Source organism: Mustelus asterias, chromosome 6, assembly GCF_964213995.1.
Source record: "Mustelus asterias chromosome 6, sMusAst1.hap1.1, whole genome shotgun sequence".
Lineage (NCBI taxonomy): Eukaryota > Metazoa > Chordata > Chondrichthyes > Carcharhiniformes > Triakidae > Mustelus > Mustelus asterias.
Window position 1 is genome coordinate 109018553 of NC_135806.1, and position 24068 is coordinate 109042620.

A 24068-nucleotide genomic window follows, 5' to 3' on the forward strand; every position below is an offset into this window, starting at 1 on the left:
TTACCAGAAAAGAAAACCAAAGGTTTGACTTGAACAAACTATGTGGAGAATGGAAATCTATAGCTGAGTTCCATGGACGCAGGTCATGCCGCCTTAGTCCCAGATGACCATTGGCTTCTCTCCCCTTTGAGGAGGAGAGCTGACTGTTGGTGATTTAACTCGAGGATCACCATGTCTCAGATAAGGAGCAAGGTTGAGAAGGTGAGCTGGCATGAAATTTCCCGCACGGTGGCACTGTAGTTAGCACTGCTGCCTCATAGTGCCAGGGACCCAGGTTCAATTCCGGCCTTGGGTGACTGTGTGGACTTTGCGCGGTCTCTCCATATCTGTGTGGGCTTCCTCTAGGTGCTCCGGTTTCCTTCCACAGGTTAGGTGGATTAGCCATGGTAAATATGCGGGTTGCGGAGATAGGGTGAGGAGCAGGTGAACCTAGGTTCTTTCAGACAGTCAGTGCCAACTTGATGGGCTGAATGGCCTCCTACTGCACTGTAGGGATTCTATGGCTCTATGGTATAGGAATTGAACTGTGCTGTTGGCATCGTTCTGCATCATGAACCAGCTGTCCAGCCACCTGAGCTAAACTGGCTTCTATGGATGCAAAGCAGCATTGAAGGTTCACTCAAATATAGAGGCACAATGAAGGAGGCATCAAGGAACACTGAGCTTGCTCACATGCAGATTCCAAGAAACATGGGAGTAAAAGTTGAGGTGCAGAATGCTGGATTTGTGAACAAAGTAGAAATAAAGCCACTGGCCTGAGGGACTGAAGCAGGAATTCAATAGTAAGGTTGATGAAAAAAGCTCAAAATTACAAGGGGAATGTTGAGTGATTTATTTGGAAAAGTATTATGTAATTTTTTAATATATTTATGTTTGAAAATTTACTCTTTGCTACAGGAAGTTCTGGTGGAGTGGAAAATAATCATAGTCATGAAAATTAGTTTCAGCAATCTTTTTTTATAGATGCTGAAGTTTATCATCCTGCACTCATCAGGACAAAAACAAGAATGGCAAATTTCAAACATTCACAACAATTTATAGTACAGGAGGAAAGGATGCTGATTGGGTGGTAACCTGACTTTGATCGGCCAAGGCATTGTTATGGGGAAAGCAGTGGGGAACTATTGGCTCCCCAGGCTCCCGGGTAATTCAAAATGGTGCAAAGTTTGAACATTTTCCTTTCATTTGTAGTAATGGGTTCCTGTATGTGAATGTATGTTTCTTCTAGCAAGCGTAAATGAGCTATATTACAAGTTTGACTGATTATCTTAAATTTGTAATTCAAATAGCTGTTAGCACATTCAGGATTGTCCAGTGAATGCTGCCAAATTGCACAATCATATCTAACAGTAGACATTTTGTTTTGGGTTTTTCAAGCATGGGCTGGTTGAATATACTCTGTACTCTGCTTATCGCGAACAACAGACAGAACATTCTGTTTGATTCAGTCAGCCCATCGCTGGGATTTACAGCCTGCGTACCTGGCATCACGCCGGGACTGGCACTGAAATTCATACATGACATTGCTCAATTGTGTGATTGGCAGAACATCCTTTTGGACTGATGGTAGCATCTTGTTGTTGAAAATACCACTTGCACAGCCATTGCAAAGTGGCAGCATGAAATGGCTTGCTTAACCTGTTCTATTAATTTGAGAGACTTTTGCCTTTCCAGGGTTACTTGAGGTAGACCAGGCACTTTTAAGGTCTTTGGCCCATTTGAGAGTTTTCATGATACAGGCTATCTTGACTGGTCTATATATATGTAGGGATTTACGGAGACAGCGACGTGGTGGTATTGTCACTGGGATGGTATTCCAGAGACCCAGGGGACTCGGGTTCCTAACCCATGTGAAATTTGAGTTGAATAAAAATCTGGAATTAAAAGTCTAATGGTGATTATGAAACCATTGTCGATTATTGTAAAAACCCATCTGATTCACTAATGTCCTTTCGGGAAGGAAATCTGTTGTTCTTACCTGGTCTAGCCTACATGGGGCTCCAGAACCACAGCAATGTGGTTGACTCTTAAATGCTCCTTCAAGGGCAATTAGGGATGGGCAATATATGCTGGCCCAGCCAGTGAGCGACACCCACATCCCATGAAAGAATTAAGAAAAATTGTATTGCACTATGCATTGCAAGATTGACCTCATCAGCAGCCATGTAAATAGAGCCCCAGCCATTCATTCACATTGCAAGCTTGATGCAGAAATAGTGTGCATCAAAGCTATCCTGCAGGACAATGGCTATCCTGATCAGATCATTGTTTGCTGTGTATCAGGCACTGAGCAGCAGTGGGTCTTCCCCAGGATCAAAGACCCCAAGGGCAGATGTCTCACCCACAGAGAGCCATCGGACCAATCTGATGTTGATAGTTCTTCATTGCTTGGCAGTGCTACTGGGGCGAGTGTGACCTCCACCCAAGACAAGGGATTACTGATGGACTCAGGGCAGGTAAGTGATGGCAGGAGTGGGAATAGATGGGGTTGTATTGATGGGGATCAAAGGGAAGGAGAATGAGAGAGTACTGTGGCTCAATACTGGTCCCTCAACCAGGCACTGAGTGCTATGAATGAGGGGCCATTGCTCTATGACATGCTTTGATGTTTAGGCAGGTGGCAAGACCCCCACCCGCCACTGGGTAGCGAGACCCCCACCCGCCACTGGGTGAATAATATCAGCGGTGGTGAGATGAGGCCCTTAAGTGAGCATTAATTACCCACTTAATGGTCTCGATTGACAGCGGAGTGGAAAGGCTATCCATAGACCTTCCTGTCACAGACTTAATTGAGGCAGAGGTGGGAAAGCAGTGGGTTCTCACCTGTCACCCTCCTACCTGCCACCAAACCTGCCATGGGGTAAGAGCACTAAATTCCACCCAACATGTGTTACTCATGCCACCTTGGAAAAAAGAAATGCAAAGCAGATTTCCACACTATCAACTTCAGATCATCAGGTGGCTTCTCTCATTGATGCCGGTCAATCTTTCTTTATGTCTAACTTCTATCTGTCCCTCTTGCTCACCAATATCTCTGAAGAAATAAAGAACTTTTATAATTATATTGAGCTTTTGACCACCTCAGGATATTCCAGTGAGATTTTCAGCCAATGAAGTACAGCAGTCACTATTGTAATGTGTGAAACATGGCAGTCCTAAACAGCAATAAGATGAAGACTAGATAATCTCTTTCAGTGATGATGGTTAAATGAGAACTCCCCCATGTTTTTTCAAATAGTGTCAAGAGATTATTCACATCTAACTGAGAAACTGATTCTGGACCCAATTTCTCTCCCATTCTCAGCCCATTTTTTTCCACTCTCTGATCTAATTTAGCCCGACCTTTATCGATCATCTATCTCCCTCACTGAGCTTTCTTAGCCCAGTGTCTCTCGTTCACTCTTCTCCAACTCTCCCCAGATTCTGCCTTGCTCACCTTTCTCTTTATGAGCCAACTTTCTCTCTTTCACACACACCATCTCTATGTCATTATTAGGCTCTTTCTCTCTCTCTCTCTCCGACTCCAGGCTCTCTCTTTCTCTCTCTCTGTCTGACTCCAGGCACTCTGTCCTATTGTTTCTCTCCTAGATACATTCTCATTTCATGGGGTGGCACGGTGGCACAGTGGTTAGCACTGCTGCCTCACAGCATCAGGGACCTGGGTTCGATTCCCGGCATGGGTCACTGTCTGTGCAGAGGCTGCACATTCTCCCCGTGTCTGTGTGGGTTTCCTCCGAGTGCTCCAGTTTCCTCCCACAGTCCAAAAGACGTGCTGGTTCGGTGCATTGTCTGTGCTAAATTCTGCCTCAGTGTACCCGAACAGGTGCCGGAGTGTGGTGACTAGGGGATTTCCACAGTAACTTCATTGCAGTGTTAATGTAACTACTCGTGACGCTAATAAATAAACTTAATCCAGCTTTTTGTTAAATTCTTTCTATATGAAGTTTACCTCAGGAAAGATTTTGCAATTTATCATCTAATTATTTTCAAATAAAGTTCAAAATTATGAAGCAGGAAATGCTGGAAATTAAGAGTTCCCCAGAGCAGCTGAATCCCTGATACAAGTGCATCCTTGGAAATGAGACTGACTGCTTAGCCACTCCAGTCAGCGCTGTCTAATCGTGCAACCATGTCTAGGGGGTGATGTTACCGGCTTGTCGTGCCGGTCAATTGGCGTGGCAAGCCGGCAAGATTGTCCTCGGGAAGAGCGTGAGGCTGATCTAAATATTTATGAGGAGATTTCAATATAATTAGTGAGTCCTAGACGTCACTTGCCTTAACGACCTCGCCGGTGGTAGTCCACCAACGGGGACCTGACATGATGGTCTTGCCGGTGGGACATTGAAGAGGTCACATATTACTTGGACAACAAGAATCTAAATGAGGTAGAGCTATCAGGAGAGCATCAAAGGCTAAGCCTCTTTTCTCTTGCAAATAAAAGTCTGAGGTGTGATCTAATCGAGATCTTTAAAATCATGTAAGGTTCTGATAGAATAGACCCAAAGAGCATGCCTCCACTTTTTGAGTTGATCTAATTTATTATTGTCACATGTATTTCTTGCGCGCTATACAGACAAAACATGCCGTTCATAGATTACATTGAGGAGAAGGAAAGGAGAGGGTGCAGAATGTAGTGTTAGTCATGGCTAGGGTGTAGAGAAAGATCAGCTTAATATAGGGTAGGTCCATTCAAAGGTCTGATGACAGCAGAGAAGAAACTGCTCTTGAGTGAGTTGGCACATGATCTGAGACTTTGTGGGGGCAATTCTCCCATCTTGCTGAGAGAATCTCACGTCGGCCAATTCATGGGTTCGCACATGTGTTCCCGCCCGATAGCATCTCCCAATGCTGGGTTTCTGGCCGTGCCAGCTCCGCACCAGAGGCAGCAAGGCCATTTATAATTTAAATTTCATCTCCCCCCCTGCCAGAGTGGTTCACTCTAGCGGGGATTACAGTAGCTCCCTACTAACAGGAACATATGGGGGGATGGGGCCTGATTGGGGTGGGGCCTGGTGGGCCAATCTGTGGGGGTGGGGTTTTGGCTGCCACTCTGCAAACAGGGTCAGTGGGGGAAGGAGGGAGGCTGGCGATCGGTGCGGGCTGGGGAGGTGGAGGTCAGCCTGCTAGGGGGGCCTGAATTGCGGGGGTGTTTGGGACTGTGAGGGTGGGGAATGGAGGGGGGCTGGAGATTGGGGCTGGCCCGGGAATGGTCGGGGGGCCAGCGATTGAACCGTTGAGGGGACGGAGGGCAAGGCAATGTGGGAGTTGCAGGGCTGGTGAGCAATTAAGCGGGCCAGCAATCGGGAGGCCAGCAGTGCGAGGCTACTGTGCATGCGCCAACTGTGGCGCTGACAGATCAGCACATTCACAGTGACCCGCTCAGCGATATGCTGCCATCCTCTCCAGCGGGAATAGGCCCCACCCACTGATTTTTAATGACATTCACTCTAGTGACCTCTGCACTGCACAAAGTGTGGGAGATTCTTCTTGGCACTCCCACTGAAAAAACCAACGTGAATTTCTCCAGTTTTCACACAAACCCGACACTTAGAATTTTGTCGGGAGAATTATGGCCTGTATCTTTTTCCCGATGGAAGAAGGTGAAAGGGAGTATGTCCAGGGTGTGTGGGGTCCTTAGTTAGGCTGGCTGCTTTTCTGAGGCAGTGGGAAGTTTAGATGTAGTCAATGGATGGGGGCGGCTTTGCATGATGATCTGAGATATGTTCACAACCCTTTGTAGTTTCTTACAGTCTTGGTCAGAGCAGGAGCCACACCAAGCATCTGGAAAGGATGCTTTCTATGGTGCATCTGTAAAAATCTGTAAGAGTTGTAGTGGACATGCCAAATTTCCTTAGCCTTCTGAGAAAGTAAAGGGAAAGAGCAAAACCAGAGGCCATCGATAAAAGATAATTATTATGAAATAAATCTAGAGAGTGGTGAAAACTTGCTACTACGTGGAATAGTTGATGGCTAACCATGTAAGGGAGAAGAGAATAGTGAATTATGCTGACAGAGTTAGATGAAGAAATATAGGGGGAGGCTGGCATGAAGCTGACTGGATTAAATGGCCTGTTTCTGTGCTCTATATTCCACACACTTTTATGAATAATGAGATTGTATTGGGCGGAGAAGGGGGGTTGTGGGCATGGGATTGCTTTAGAGGAGGAGGATTGGCCGTGCTAAATTGTCCCTTAGTGTCAGGGGGACTACCAAGGTTAAATGCATGGGGTTGTGGGGATGGGGCCTGGATGGGATTGTGGTCAATGCAGACTCGATGGGCCGAATGGCCTCCTTCTGCACTGTAGGGATTCTATGATTCTATGATCTATGAGGAGGTTAAAGGAATAGGAAGAGAAGTTTTAAGTGCAAAGATGAGGTTTTTAAATTTGAGGTGTTGGGGAACTGACAGTGTAAAAATGACAATTCAGAGGAAATTTGGGTCAGTTCTTTCACATGCTCAAGAGAAATGAATTATTGTGTATGGGAACAGGCCATTAACCTAAACTGTGCCTGCAGTACCAGAGTATTTCTTCCAAAGAGTAGTATGTCATGTAAAAAAAGATTTCCATAAGAAACAATTAATCCTGTGTTGAGTCACTTATTTAGAAAGAGGTGGGGAAATGTTGGACTAGGAATAGGATTAAGGTTATAAAGAGGAGTACAGGGAAAGATAATTACCCTGTTGGACTACTTTGTATTGTAGGCAGAATGTAGCTGATTAGGATTGAAATACTGAAATTCCAAGCTTATGATAGACTTTCTTTGACGGCCTGGCAGAAACGTCACAATGTTTTATCCTAGAAAGTTTACATGTGGTCACTCACTTTGTTCAGGAGGTTAAGTTTGAGATGTTAGTAGATAAACAAGGCTAAAAGTGTCTGTGAGAGTGTCTGCTAGCCATCCTTGTTATAACACTCCATGTGACAACACTGTGACACTGCCACCTACTAACAACCTCCTTAAGTAGAGCTATCATTTACTTAATGACAGAAGCTTTAAAAAAGCCTTGATACCTCCTGGTGACTCAGTGAATAGTCGAACCAAACAAACCAAGAATGTTCAAGGACGCATCCTTACATGAGTAATGAAAGGGCTATTACATTGGGCTTCACTGCTGTTGGTTTAGGGTGGGAAAAATAAATCAATTTTCCTCCTCTCTATCACTACTTAGTGACCCTTACTGGAAATGTTTGAGCGTGCGTGTGTGTGGGTGTGTGTGTGGATGTGTGTGTGTATGCACACTTGTGGATGTACACACACTTGTGGATGGGTGTGTGAGTCTATATTGGATGAAGACAGCATTGGATTTGACTGCGGTGCTCCATATAGTTGAATAACCTCTATCACTTACTGTCAGGACTCAAGCATGATTAATGACCACCTTGGATTGGTACCAGAGTGTAATTGGCCATTCCAGCAAGGAAATAATTGCTTCAGAAGAGGAAGGCAGGAGAAGTTTTGTGACTGAACTGAATTATTTAAGTGTTGAGGGCAGGATTCTCCGGCCATTCACACCAGCGGGATTCTCCCGTCCCGCTGCAGTGAACGGAGATTTGGCTGAGCACCAAATTCTCCATCCTCTCTGGCAGTGGGAGCGGGGCATGAACAGCCAGAGAGATCGGGCCGCATCTCAATACCACTGGGCAATTATAGACAAAACCAACTCAATCGCAGCCACAGTCACATTTGTGTCACCTCATACATTAAAAGAATTTCAGAATATTTAAGAACATGGTGCTGCATTAACATGTGATTCTTCCAAAACAGGATGAGATGGTGGAAAAGCCAAAACTGAAGGGCCGCTTAACAATTATCCAATCTAATTTTATTATCTAATAATTACAATGAGTTATCTATTGTATATTTGGACATTGCTGTTTGGGGTATATCTTTACATTGTAGAATATGTGTAACCTTCAAAAATACTTTCCCCAATGTAAACATAAAGTAATCCAAAATTTACACAAATCATTGGTTAGGCTACAATTAAAATATTGTACCCAGTTATCCATACCGTTATTTAACAAGGATGCCAAGACCATTGAGAGACTGCAGAAAACATTCAATAAAACCAAATGAGAATCTTTAGCTGATGAAAGAAGAGAGATTTCTGTATTCAACTTTAACAAATGACTCTAAGTGCTGAGTAAATTCTGTAGATGGGAACAGAAAGTTAGAAAGGGATAAAGACAGGTTTGGTGAGTGGGAAAAAAATCCTGTGGAATTTAATGTGAGAATCTATTTTGAGGCATGAAAGATACATAAGAATATTTTCTTAATGGTGAGATGCTAGAAACTGTGGAGGAGCAAATGGATATGGGTGTCTATTTGCGCAAATCACCAAATCCTTGTGTATGGGACAAAATGATTAATGGAACATTGGTCTTTGTCTCAACAAAATTGGAGTACAAGTACAAAGCATGGGAGGTAATGCTGCAGTTGCACAGAGCATTGGTTAGAAGCTATCTGGACTACTGTGTTCAATATTTGACACTGGACCTCAGGAAGAATGGATTGGTCTTGGTAGCGGTTACATTGCAGATTCACCAGAGTAATACCTGTGCTTGGAGAGGTAAATTATGAGATCTGGGCACATAAACTTGGGTTGTTCTCACCTGAGATTAGAAACTTGAAGGATGATTTAGCTGAGCATTTGGAAATCATGAAAGGATTCAATTGAGTGTAGACAAAGAAGTTGTTTCCTCTGGTGGGGAAAATCAAGAACTACAGCGCACAATCTTAAAAGTTACAGCTAGGGCCATTTAAGAATGAAATCAGAAAATGCATTATCATACAAAGAGTAATGGAAATCTGGAATTCTCTTCCCAAAGGCTGTGGAGACTAGGATCATTGACACTTTCAATACTGAAGTAAGTAATTTCTTGTTGTTTTAAATTATATGGAGCAAAGTTGTGTAAAAGGAATTGAGTTACAGATCAGCCATGATCTAACTAAATGGTGGTACAGGTTTCAGAGACTGAATGAGGAGAAACAAGAGAAACTGGGAATATTTTCATTAGAACAAAAAAGATGGAAGAAATCCGATAAAGGTGTTTCAAATTGAGAAATTCTGTTAAAGTAAATCAGAAAAACTGTTCCCATCAGTTACTAACTGAAAGGCATTAGTTTAAGATCATCATCAAAAGAATAAAGGGAGAAATTAGAAGAATTGTTCCTTTCATAAATGATTAATAGAGCAGGGAAACATTTGCCAGAAGCATTGATGGGAGTAAAGTTGATAACAGCTTTTAAAGGGGAAGTGGATAAACATCTGGCATAGCCACAATATATTGTGACGTTCGATGATTCTAATGCCTCTCACTTACCTTGTTTGGCTTCTTGTTCTTGATCATACTGAAGGACTGCCTGCAAAGAGTGCGCATCCAGTGGTATGGACAACAAGTGAAGATCCAAACCAAGTTTTCATGCTTGAGTTCCAAGACATTGATGGTGATCCCTGTTGATTTGTGTATCATAAGACAAGACCATAAGATATAGGAGCAGAATTAGGCCTTTCAGCCCATTGAATCTGCTCTGCCATTTAATCATGGCTGATATCAGAAGACCACAAGGCCATTACTAGACATTTATATTTGCAGCCAAAGCTTACAATCAATCCATCAATTTGCAGAAACCAGAGGTTATGCTCAAACTAATATCTGGTTCACTGTATATAATACCATCCTTATTCATTGAAATTACAGAGCTGAATTCAGTCCAACAATTCACCTTCCTATGCAACATCTTGCCGTCAGATGCATTTCAGGATAACAAAATGTTTCTTCCTGCCTAAGGAAGCATGTGTGGACTAAAAATCAAAACCATTCTCAAAGTGTAATGAGGAAGTGGTTCAATTTTCTCTGCCTCAAAATACTTGAAGAGCACATATGTGCCACATCAAAAGCCTTGACAGCTTCCACCGCTACAGCTACCATTCCATTATGAACAGCAAATGGTAGGCAAGATGTCAATCAATGATTAGATTGTTGGTATATGCCAGCTTGTCTGCAATAGAGGCCTTGTTGATCAAGCATCAAGTGAGATGGTCTGGGCAGGCCAAGGAAAAATGCCTATAGAGGGTTATTCAACTGTGACATAGGCACATGTTGGAAAGGATCAATGTGAAATCCTGGGAGTAACTTCTTAGGGACATAGAAACATTAGGAAAGAGGGAGGTCATTTAGTCTCTTGAGCCTGTTCTTCCATTCAGTGAGATCATGGTGATCTGTGATCTAATTCCATACCTCTTGGTACCTATTGTTGACAGAAATGTATCAATCTCAGTTAAAATTAACAATTAGAATCATAGCGTTAATAGAGTTGTACAGCAAAGAAAGAGGCCCTATGGCCCATCATGCCTACACCGGCCATCAAGCTCCTATCTATTAGATATTGCTTTTGGTGCTAATGCGGTAAGGGATATGGGTGAAAGGTGGGATCTGGACATTGGTTTTGATGACCAGCCATGATCAAAATGAATGGCAGAGCAGGCTCGAAGGGCCGTTTCCATGTTCCTATTCTAAATTCCTTTTTCCACCACTTGGTCCATAGTCTTGTATGCCATGGCATTTCAAGTGCTCATTCAAATGCTTCTTATATGTTGTGAGGGTTCCCGTCTCTTCCATCCTTTCAGGCAGTGAGTTCCAGATTCCCACCACCCTCTGGGTGAAAAAGTTTTTCCTCAAATTCCCACTAAATCTTTTGCCCCTTGCCTTATATCTATGCCATTTATTTATTGACCCCTCTACTAAGGAGTAAAGTTTTTTCCTATCTACCCTATCTATGTCCTTCATAATTTTGCATACCTCAATCAGGTCCCTCCTTCAGCCTTCTCTGCTCTAAGGAAAGCAAACCCAGTCTAACCAGCCTCTTTTCATAGCTGAAATGCTGCAGCTCAGGCAACATCCTGGTGAATCTTCTTGCACCCTTTCTAGTGCAATCACATCCTTCTTATAGTGTGGCAGCCACAACTGCACATAGTATTATAGCTGTGGCCTAACAAACATTTTATACAGCTCCATCATAATTTCCCTGCTCTTATATTCTATGCGACACCACTGAACACAGGCTTCCAATCTCAGAAACAACCTTTGACCATCACTCTCTGCCTCCTGCCACTAAGCCAATTTGGATTCAATTTGCCAAATTGCCTTGGATCGCATGTGTTTTACTTTCTTAACTAGTCAAAAGCCTTATTGAACTTCATGTAGGCTACAGCAGCTGCATTTCCTTCATCTACACACTGATTCACCTCCTCGAAAAATTCAATCAAATTTGCTAGGCATGATCTCCCTCTGACAAAACTGTGTTTGACTATCCTTGATTAATCCTTGGCTCCCCAAGTGGACAGTAAGAAGTCTCACAATACCAGGTTAAAGTCTTCTTACTGTGCCTACCCCAGTCCAACGCCAGCAACTTCACATCATGGTATCCAAGTGGAGATTACTTCTGTCCCTCAGAATTTTTTCCAATAATTTCCCTACACTGATGTTAGACTCACTTGCCTGTAATTCCTTGGTTTTTCCCTACTTCCCTTCTTGAATAATGGTACCACATTAGCTGTCCTCCAGTCCTCTGGCACCTCACCTGAAGAAGGAGCGAGACTCTGAAAGCTTATGCTACCAAATAACCCAGTTGGACTTTAATCTGGTGTTGTGAGACTTCTTACTGTACCTCTTCTGTGGCCAGGGAGGATTTGAAAATTAGCACCTGAATCCTTGCAATCTCCTCCCTTGCCGCATACAGGAGCCTAGGATATATTCCATCTGGGCCTGGGTATTTATGCACTTTTAATCCTGCTAAAGGATTAAAAGGGAGGGGGGGGGGAGGGGGGTGGGGGGGGAGGGAGGGGTGAGTGGGAGGGAGGGGGGAGGGGATGGGGGGAGGGGGGATGGGGAGGGGGAGGGGGAGGGAGGAGGGGGGAGGGAGGGAGGGAGGGGGAGGGGGAGGGAGGGAGGGGTAGGGGGGAGGGAAGGAGGGAGGGGGGGGGAGGAACGGGGGTGGAGGGAGGGAGGTGGGGGGAGATGTCTTGCCTGGGAGACACACTGCAGGCCAGGAGCTCGTGATTGTGTTGAATCCAAGATATCCAGAAGAAGAAAGGAACATTTGGCCCCATGGTTCAGTGATGCCTCCACAGAGAATCCCCTCCAGGCCACCCAGGAAAGGCAGGAGGTACTGTTTCCCCAGGGTGGGAGCTGCACGCCCTCTCATCTGACCAGGGTGGCCTGGGAGGAGAGCGGCTGGGTGGTTAGCGCAAATGTGAGGAAAAACAAACAATTGTGAGAATGTCTCAGCTCAATATTACACCTTCTGGAATCTGCTGCATCATACACCTGCGATAGCCATTTCATTTGGCTCATCTACATCCTGATCCTTGTCAGATCCATCGCCTTCCACGTCATCCTTATTGGAGAAGAGATCTGACTCCTCCATTTCTCTCCCAGGCAAGACATCCCCCCCCACCCCCTTCGCAGTGTTAGGTTGTGAGGAGCAGCAGATAATGATCTGGATACACAGTGTGCTGAGTTAGGCCGCATTTGGAGTATTGCATGCAGTTCTGGTCACCACACTACCAGAAGGAGAGGGTGCAAGAAGGTTTACCAGGATGTTGCCTGGTCTGGAGGGTTTTAGGTATGAGGAGAGGTTGGATAAACTCAGATTGTTTTCACTGGAAAGACGGAGACTAAAGGACGCCCTGATAGAAGTCTACACATTTTGAGAGGCATAGATAGGATAGATAGTTAGAGGCTTCTTCCCAGGGTGGAAGGGTCAACTACAAGAGGGCACAGGTTCAAGGTGAGAGGGGAAAAGTTTAGGGGAGACGTGCGGGGAAAGTTTTTCACACAGAGGGTGGTGGGTGCCTGGAACGCACTGCCAGTGGAGGTGGTGGAAGCCGGCATGTTAGCAACATTCAAGGTATATCTTGATTAGACACATGAACGGGAGATGAACAGCGGGATAGAAACCATGTATCGATGCAGATTTGGTGGGCTGAAGGGCCTGTTCCTGTGCTGTACTGTTCTTTGTTCTTATGCCTTGGATGTTTGAAGTGTGCATCTAGCTTCTGCCCAGCTGCCGTGTATCTTGAATGAATTCACCTGCATCCCTTCCTTCGTACCGCTGTCAGGTACAAGCCAATCACACCTACACAACTTCAGTTCCAAATCTTAATGGAGTCTCGCAGGAATGTGCTCCATTAGTCAAAGAGATATGTTCCTTCAATGGGCATTTCAACCTCAACAACAGTACTCAGCTGAACCTTGTTCTCCACGTCTAGAGCAAATAGTTATTAGGGTGCCCCTTCACTCAGCCAAAAAGAGGAACCATAAACTCTCTGCTTTGAGACCCCTCTCATATCGTTTTTTTCTGAATATTTTTTGAACTGCGTCACTATTTTAGAAAGTAGAAGATGGTTCGTCTTCAGTTTGTGATTGCTTCCAGCACCTTCCAACCTCCCCCTGTCACCCATCAAGCTCCTCCCATCCTCCTCCATAATCACCACCCCCTAATTCCTCTCCCTCCTGAGAGCATCCAGCCTCCCTTCAGTTTTCCTTGACCCTATTGTTACTGATGTTGACATTCCTGTTCTCCTCCCTGTTCCCTCCAATGTTGACATCTCCCTGCCCTTCATGGATCTGATCCCTCATGTTCTTGAGGCCAATGGCATCTCCTAAACTTGCCCCAGACAGTGTGGCCCCATTCTCTGGACAGTGTATTGAATATACCTCCTGGACACCCTCTCCCCCTCCCCCTCTGGTCCTCTTACCCTCCCTCTTCCTGCCTGTGTCTCACCCTTCCCCATCTTTCCATTCCCTTAGTCCCTACAAAAGCGATGGGTAGGCAAAGACTAGCTGATCCACTTAGCCTGACACACATCCCATGATGATTGTAGCATGAAGACTAATACTTCCCACTGCCCCCTACACTGCCCCTCCTGCCAGCAAGTCCCTGTAAGTGTATAATCTCCTGAGAGAGAGAGAGAAAAACCTTGGGCCAATGAGGTAACAAATATTCTGGAGAATTTCTCTCCAACCCCCTCAGGCGATTAAAACCAGTGCGATATAAAACTGAGTCTTATACATACAAACTCTTTTGAAGATTTCTCCACCCACTGCTGCTATTTGATCTAAGCATTTGGCACTTCAGATCCATTGCTCTCGAGAGGAAGTTGGCATTTAGTAAATTGCTCTTAAGTGGATTGACCTGTTAAAAATAAAGCTGAGGCAACAACTTTGAACACGTCCGTCTGTTGCTTATTCCTACATCTTCTAAAAATAAATGTGCAAGTAATAAATAAACATGTAACTGCAACCTTAAAATGTACCTGTGTCCTTTTAGTGAAGTCATGCAGCACGGCACTTGCACTGGGAGAAACATTAGGCTCAAACCTACACAAATCCTCTTGGAATCTAACGCTTGAATGAATTAAGTGGATTTGTAAATGTATTTACAGCTTCATTTGCTTTAAAGAGAATTGGGGCTTTCTTCTACAAGAAAACTCATTACACGGAGTTTCACAGTGTTCAGAGAGAATTTTTTTTAGATGACAAAGGAGTAAATTTGCACTTCCATACAGTATTGTGTGAGGTCTTGCCATGTTTTTATCTTAAATGCTTGTGTTCGCAGAGATCCAGATAAAGCATCCTGTGAACTTCTTGGCAAAATTCCTAAACAACTCCAACAATAAAATCACTGAAAGAGAGCTAATGAGGATTTTCTATGTTAACATTATGACACCTAGTGGATGCTACATTTTTTATTGTCTGTCCCTTGTTTAACATTAATTACTCCAATGTTTCGCGAAGAGGACTAGTTTCCTATTCATCATTTGGAAATTATTTGGCACACGTCAGATTATTTCTGTAAAATTATGTTCTGCAATGTCTTCTTCAGAAGTTACAGCCCAACCAACATGCTCCTATATAACACTAACAATCTGCACTTTAGACTATACAACAACAACAACTTGCATTTACTTAGCAACTTTGAAGAAGCAAACCATCCCCAGGCACTTTGCTGCCGTGTTATCCACAAAATTTGACACTGAGCCATATAAGGAGGTATTAGAGCAGATGTCAAAAGTTTGTTCAAAGAGGTAATTTTTAAGGAGCGTCTTAAAGGAGGAAAGAGGTTTAGGCAGGCAAGAGATTTAGGGAGGAAGTCCCAGAGCTTAGGGCCTCGGCAGTTGAAGCCATGACTGCCTATGTTGGAGCAATTAAAATTGGGGATGTGCAAAAGGGCAGAGTTGAAGGAGTGCAGAGATCTTGGAGGGTAGCACCGAAAGGGGTTACAGAGGGAGGGAGGGGAAAGGCCAGGGGAGGACATGAAAACAAAGATGAGCATTTTAAAACCGAATGGATTTTAAACTCCATGAACCTTCTTCTCAGGATAACAGGGACACAGATTTTTTGACATGCCACTTGGGCAATAAGCATCCCCTGGGCAGAGCACAGTTAGGAAAATCAGGTGGAGAGCGTCACTCTCCTTTTACAGAAGCCGTCAAAATTTCCTTCCTTTTATTTTAGTGGGGGTAAATATGGACAGGTTCTGTTATCAGTATGTAATCCTGTTTGCTTGATATTTTCTCTGTGCTTCGCTCAAACGATGCTTCAGCCTGACCAGTGAAGAAGAAAATCTATCCAAGGCCAGTTTTTACCCATATTTGATATGCACGTATGTGCACTTCCAGCAGAGGTCACCAGGACCAAGACCGCTGGACACCTCCACTCACTTCCCTAGCTGAGGTCAGCTAACTCACTACGGTCTGGGAATTGAACTGGTGACCTTTACTGGTCTGTATGTCTCACTGGATAAACTCATTGAGCCATTGGGAGAGCCCTGATCAAGGCTATTTAACCAACTTTGAATCACTGCCAGAATACATTACTTTTACATGATCACTTTGTGAAGTTATTCAAACCAAACACAAGTTTATGTCACAAGATGGCAGCTGCAATTAATTCACAAATACACGCCATTTATCCCTCTCAATGTACAGTGCATGCCAAGATCTGTAACCCAAAACTTAAAACAGTGGATGAATAAACACAGGATTCAAATTTAGTTTACATTAAGCATGATGAGCCAATTGCCACATTTTACATACAAGTTTTTCAATCAACTTTATATTTATCTAAACTTGTACCTAATATGATCAGGAATTACTATTATGTTGCCTTTTAAGCCTCTAACAAACATTTTTTATGTACTGTACTGAAATACAATATAAATCCTTTTTGATTTATACTATACATCAGAAATCACGTAGGAAACAGGCCAGATTCATAGTCAATTGGTAAAGATCTTGCCCCACATGTTTTTGAATCAATGTTTCCTTTTGGCATCACAGCTGAGAAGACCAATATTACCTTCGACTGATAAGTGATATGGAACACCACCTCCGAAAACACCTTGAGCCTGTGATTGAAGAAGTACATGATGTGTCCAACATGTTCCAATGCCAGTGCTTAGCTAATGGATTGAGTCAGATTTTAAAGCAAGCTATGACTTTGAAAACAAAGAGACGAGAGCCAAGAAGTCAACCTGATCCAAAAAATAGGTTCAGGCATGAATTGTGCATCCCACTGATAGTTACTCTAATACTGAGTTTTCTTAAAGAGAAAAAGTTGCCATTTGCAGGCAAGAGTGGTAAATGAGGAAACCATGCATTATGATAACATCATGTGCAGGAGTTGACAGAGAGCAATGAACTAAAGGGAGCAGAAATCCAGAGAGAGCAAGGGTCGAGAGAGAGCAGAGACTTGAGAGTGCAGGAATCGGGAAGAGGAGGAAACTGGAGGGAGCAGGAGTGAAGAGAGAGCGGGAGCCCTGAGGAAGCAGAGATCCAGAGAGGGCAGAAATCCAGGATTACGGAGAGAGCAGGAGCCTGGAGAGAGCAGGAGCCAAGAGAGAACAGCAATCCAGAGAGGTCAGGGACTTGGAGAAAGCAGGGATCTGGGGAGAGCAAGAACCCAGAGGTAGCATTCCACTCCAATTGCTGCTCATTTGATTATTCTTGATATGGACATGGTCACACATGGTATCAGCTGTGAGGCTGGACCTGTCTTTGGAGACCCCCTGGGGTTCATGGACCCCAGTTTCAGAAGTTCTCACATTGACTAGGTTTGTATTCCCTTGAATTTACAAAGTTGAACGTTTAAAATGATATCGAAGTTCAATAGGGTATGTGGACAGAAGATTTTCCCCCTGCTGAGGGAATCCAAAATGAGGGAACAGCATTAATGTTCAAGCTAGGCCATTTAGACATCAAATCTAGAAGAACTTCTTCACACAAAGGGAAGTCAAATCTGGGAATCTCTCCCCCAAAAGCTGAGGGTACTGGCTAAATTGAAATGATCAAGACTGAGAACATTGGATTATTGTATCATGCTTCTTTATTAAAGTTCAGACTTCCCACACCTCACCTTTAAGTTGTCAGCCATGGCTCAGTTGGTAGCACTCTGACTGTGAATCCAAATGTTCTGGGTTCAAGTCCCATTCCACAGACTTAAGCACAAAGCTCTCTGTTGACACTTTTGCGCAGTGGCGAGATTGCTGCACTGTTAGAGATGCTGTGTTTCATATAAAATGTTAAACTGAGATCCCGTCTGCTCCATTGGGTGGATGTAAAAGATCCTGTGGCATTATTTCAAAGAACAAGAACATGGCTGATATTTATCCTTTAATCAACATCACAAAAACAGGTGGTCTAAACTGGCCAGTGAGCTCTCTTGGTTTCAAGACTCGACCATATGCAGTTGGAAATCGTTGACCCAAGTAAAAGAATCCTACAGTAAGCGATGACTACACTTCAGGAGTACTTCACTGTTTGTAAAGTGCATTGGAGCAGATTTATTGATTTGATTTATTATTGTCACATTGGAGCAGCCTAAGGTTGTGAAATGCACTAAATAAATACAATCTATAATTATAATAAATTGCTTTCTTTAGTGCTTCCAACTCAAATCTCTGTCAATTTCTCTAAATTCTAATCTCATAAAAGGATTTATTCTGGAAAGAAGGAATGGAAATTTATTTGGTTCTGTTCACCACCTTACTTATTACTTGAGAAACATAAGGCTGCGGTGAGCTTACGCCACCTTTCTCTATCTTTAGCCACATTTTGTGCTTCGTCCCATGTGAGCCCCATCTCACTCAGTTCTGCCAACACAGTTCGACGCCATGTAGTCTTTGGTCTGCCTGGCCTTCTCTTCCCTGGTGGTGTCTGTCTAAAGGCCACCTTGGCTATTCTCTCTAGTGGCATTCTGAATACGTGGTCAAGCCAGTGGAATCAGCGATATTTGACCTCATTTATAATGCTACAATAGCCAGCTTTTTCATGCAAGTCTAAGTTGAAACTGAAGTTGAAGCTGAAGTTCAAGTTGAAGCTGAAGCAAGTCTAAGTTGAAGTTGAAGTTCCAGGCATATGGCATGCTTGCCTTTATTGGATGGGGCATAGAGTATAAAAGTTGGCATATGATGTTGCAGTTATATAGAACGTTGGTTAGGCCACATTTGGAATACTGCGTCCAATTCTGGTCGCCACACTACCAGAAGGACATGGAGGCTTTGGAGAGAGTGCAGAAAAGGTTTACCAGGATGTTGCCTGGTATGGAGGGTATTAACTATGAGGTGAGATTGAGTAAACTAGGGTTGTTTTCCCTGGAAAGACGGAGGTTGAGGGGCAACCTAATAGAAGTTTATAAAATTATGAAGGGCATAGATAGGGTGAACAGTTGGAAGCTTTTTCCCAGGTCAGAAATGCCAAACACAAGGGGTCACAAGTTCAGGGTAAGGGGGGCAAGGTTCAATACAGATCTGCGGGGGACGTTTTTTACACAGAGGGTGGTGGGGGCCTGGAATGCACTACCAAGCAAGGTAGTTGAGGCAGACACGCTAGGATCATTTAAGACTTATCTAGATAGCCACATGAACAGACTGGGAAAGAGGGATACAAACGGATGGTCTAGTTAGGAACACATGATCGGTGCAGGCTTGGAGGGCCAAAGGGCCTGTTCCTGTGCTGTATTGTTCTTTGTTATTTGTTCTTTTGTTTCACCAGGAAATGTGGGAGATTTTCTTTAGACGTCCATTATGGAAAACCTCCACTCCGCTCATATCTGACTTTATGAGTGGAATTTTCCCATTCCACCCACCACAGGAACCATAGCGGGCTGGACAGGACCATACCCATAACAAGAACGAGACAACCTATGAATTTTGTATCACCATATTTTGCTGGACAGTTTGCACCTCTCGCCCACTACCTCACGAAAACAGCAACTTCCCTTCAAACTTCCTGTGAGTTTCTTGAGATTGTTGCATTTGTGCATTAATTGCCAATTAATCTTGCGGCATAAAATGTGGGCTGTTACTTAATAGTGTAATTAACTTTTTAATTAGGTGATTTATGTACTTGCAATGCCAATAAACCCCTCCAGCCCAGTAAGGAAATAAGTTATAATGTGAAATCTCATTCCTACTTTTAAAAATATAATTTTTTTGAAAATCACATTTTTCTGTCTCATTTTATTCTCTAATTCAATATTTCTTTCCCTCTTTTTAGTTTTCTTTCTGTATCTGACTTGACTTTAATTCATCCTATTTATTTCTCATCATCCCTGTTTCTTTCTCAAGGAAATAGGTTGTTAGTTCCATTTTTCTGCACGGTTCCAGATGCCCCACTGCAGTTCCAGCAGGTTACATGGCTAAACAAATTGAGCTGAAATTTGTGAAAGGAAATCTAACGAACGGGATATGCCACAAGATACCCAAGTCAAGCAAAATTTGATCCATCATTTTCTTGTTTCCTGCTGCTCCATTGCAACAATTGGTTAACAGTAGATTTTAAACATTGTGGTTTTGATTTGATTTATTATTGTCACATGTTTTGGGATACAATGAAAAGTATTGTTTCTTGAGTGCTATACAGACAAAGCATACCGTTCATAGAGTACTTAGGGGAGAAGGAAAGGAGAGGGTGCAGAATGTAGTGTTACTGTCACAGATAGGGTGTAGAGAAAGATCAGCTTAATAGATGGTAGGTCCATTCAAAAGTCTGCTGGCAGCAGGGAAGCAGTTGTTCTTGAGTCGTTGATAGGTGATCTCAGACTTTTGCACATTACTGAGCAGTTCCTATTTCAGATGCTAATGGGATTAATGGGATGGGCCCACTCGCATGTGGCAGCCACACTAATACTTGTGATGTGAAACACTCACTAATGTTCAGAATGATAAGGTGTATTTTATGAATGCAAGTATTATTTACCATCGTTCACTCCAAAGAGGTGCAGCAAACTTACTGGGAGCGATATTAAATAGCAGCTCACATTGGGCAGACAGAGGCAGAATGTCACCCACCTGATGCCCTCAACATAAAGCCCAAGCTGTCTTGAGGGTTGAGTATCTTCTGATTGATAAGCTGTGAGTGCTGAACAAGTTGTCAGGGGCAACTTGCCCATTGGGGTGGGTATGGAATCTGATGTTCCCACCATGCAACCTAGTTGGAAGTAATGTGTAAAGGGAGGGATGCAATCACAGGCATGGAGAGGGATGCATCTTCTTTTATTGCTTCGCCTGACTCCACAAAAAATCTATAAAAAAAAGAACTGGTACTTACCTTTTACTGATTGGCATAGAATGGTTCTTTAGAATTGCTGCTTAAGTCATTTACAACTGATCCCAATATAAACAAAAAAGAACTCGCATTTATAAAGCACATTTATATGGTAAAATATTCCAAGGCACTTTACAGGAACAGTGTTGAACAAAATAGAACACCAAGTCACGAAAAGAGATATTTGGACAGTTGGACAAAACCTTGGTCAAAGAGGTAGGTTTTAAGGAGCATTTTCAAGGAGGAAAGAGCGTTAGAAAGGTGGAGAGGTGTAGGGAGGGTATTCCAGAGCTTGGGAGTAAAGCAAACTGAAGGTGTGACCACCAATGTAGAACAGTTTAAATCTGGAATTCTCAAGATGCCAGAGTTAGAAGAGTACAGGCATCTTGGAGAGTTGTGGGCTGGAAGAGATTACAGAGATATACAGGGGAGAGACCATAGAGGGATTTGTAAACAAAGATATTGCTTGATCAGGAGCCCATGTAGGTCAGTAAGCAGAAGGATGATAGGGGAATGGGATCTTGTGCGAGTTAAGGCATGGGCAGCAGAGTTTGGGATCACCTCAAGTTTATGGAGTGTCATATGTGGGAGGCCAATTAGGAGTGAGTTGGGATAGTCTAGTGGAACTAAAGCATGAATGAGGGTTTCATCAGCAGTTGAATGGAATACCATAGCTTCGGGTTTAGACAGGTGAAGGCACAGCCATCAATGGTGAAGCACTTAAATGTGGGGATGAGCACGAGGCCAGAACTGAAGGTGCGCAGTGATCTTGGATGGTTGTGGGATTGAATGGGGCTACAAAGATAGGAAGGGCCAAAGCCAGGAAGTGTTTTGAAAACGAGGTTGAAAAAAATTAAAACTGAACAATTGCCAGACCAGGAGCCAATGTAGCTCAGTGGACATAGGGTTGATGGATGAATGAAACTTGGCAGAGTATTGATGTCCTCATATCTACAAAGGCATGGCTGAGCATTTCAGCAGTAAAGGAGCAGAGGTAGGCTCATGCTCTGTCCACGGCTACCTCAAAGATTGCAATGGGGTCTTATGTATAAATTAGGGACCAAATTAGCATCCTGTAAATTGGCTCCTCCCTGAAAGAGGTAGATAGATACCCGAGTCTCCATTGTGAAGGATCTCATAAGAATGGCAGCAGCCATACGAAGAGAAGGATAGGAATAGCGAAAGGCTGGTAAATGTTACACTGCCATTTTTAGCCCAATACCATATTGTTCCCGAGAGGCGGAGGCAATTAATGTTGGCCCCACTGATTACAGTAAGTTTACTAAAATACATTTTGCATATAATTGTGAGAGAAAGCTATTTATGAAGCTCAGGTTCCAGAACTACCTACAGGATGGAAAAGACTCTACAGATCTGTCATGTTGGTTATGAGCTGGTTAGATTACAGAATACAAGCTTTAGATATCATGGGGTATATTTTCCTCATTGCCTCCTGGGAAGTAAGCAGGTGCAACACAGCACTCTATCATTCCCCAAAACAGAACCTGCACAATTTTAGTTTCATTTGGAAACAAAGAACAAAGAACAAAGAACAGTACAGCACAGGAAACAGGCCCTTCGGCCCTCCAAGCCTGTGCCGCTCCTTGGTCCAACTAGACCAATTGTTTGTATTCCTCCATTCCCAGGCTGGAGGTGGGAACATGAGATGGGTCCAGTAAAAGACTGGTGTAAGGGTTATGCCAGTTTGCCATTTAGGCAGTGGCAAAGGAAATCTAAATTCTGTTTCTTCAGCTAATTGCATACCTCTGTCTGCACGAACATAACATACAGATAGCAATACCTGCACGTTTGGTGACATTATTGTATTGACAGTACTTCAGCATATGCTAAAGCGACTGTCTGTCATTCCCAAATATTGGGTTGAAAAATTGGAGATCAAAGAGCCTTTTAATTGTTAATAATAAATCATTTAAAATTTGCTTAAATTGGGGTTTGAATTTCGTCCAGTGGTTATCATTGTAAAGTCACAAGACAATGGTAATCTTCATATTAGTCATGACTGAAACGTAATTCATTATTAAATAATACAATTTTGCATTGCTTTAAAAGGGTACAGCTCCTAATTTATACTTGTTGCACATGGCAGTGGATTTGGACCTCCATCTATTCAAGAGTTTATTTGCTTTCATTGTTCTGACATGAATAACACTTGTCAAATTCTAAAGAGGCTGCTATTCCTAAAGATGAACATAACATAAATGGTAGCCTCCTTTAAAAGTTATAAATGCTTTAAAAGAAATTGAAAATTACGCAAAATTTACTGTGTTTCATCTTTTGGGACTTTAGATATGCGAACATCTGATGGACATTATACAAAAAGGAAAGCAAATACTCAGAAAGAATTGCACTTTAATGGTTTAAAAAATGTGAATGACAAAAAAAAAGTGAATTGCAGTTACTGTAGTGAACATCTGTGTTAATCATAATATGGTTAAGACACTAGAGTCAGGGAATTTGGCTTAAGAGTAAAATACCCTCATCATGAATAAATCTCTGGCGAGTTTTTAGATGTACACTGATTGACTTGAAATAATTTCTGCATTACCTCCAGAGCACTGAGGAAAATAATTATTTCTATCCCAAGAGAACTCTTGTGGAAGAATTATTTATATTTGACATGTATCTGACTACTACACTGATTGTTTGAAATGGTATAACATAATACATAGATGTTTCTTCACTGGTTCTTCTATATTGCAAATGCTTCACTTGTTATAAATACGCTATAGTATTATTACATGACGATTTATCTCCATATGGTTTGGTTTCCGCTTTGGTCATACCACAGAGAAGTAAGAATGATCACTTTTTGAGACAAGAAACAAATAGTTGCTTAGTAACAAGATGTGTCCTCTGAAGAACTGATGTGGGGCTCCATTTTAGAACTGGACATTTCTCTTACCTACAGTGTATAGGAGTTACAGATTACAATCCATAATGATTTCAGCAATCACATTGTCCATTGTGCTTGATGATTCATGTTTATTGCCTTTTTTGTTATTCTCCTCAGAGTTCCTGCATTATCGAGAATAAGTTTCAAATGTATTTTCTGTTTATCCATTATAATCAATCATACTCTTTCTGGAGATGTATAAGATAACTGTGTGCTGAGATTGGCTCATTCATGTTAATGACAGAACACTTGAACACAATGACTGACCTGAAAAGTTTAAGCTTATTTTATTAGTGTCACAAGTAGGCTTACATTAACACAGCAATGAAGTTACTGTGAAAATCCCCGAATCGCCATACACCGGAGCCTGTTCGGGTACACTGAGGGAGAATTTAGCATGGCCAATGCACCTAACCTGCACATCTTTTGTACTGTGGGAAGAAACCAGAGCACCCAGAGGAAACCCACACAGACATGGAAAGAATGTGCAGACTCCACACAGGCAGTGACCTAAGTCAGGAATCGAACCCAGGTCCCTGG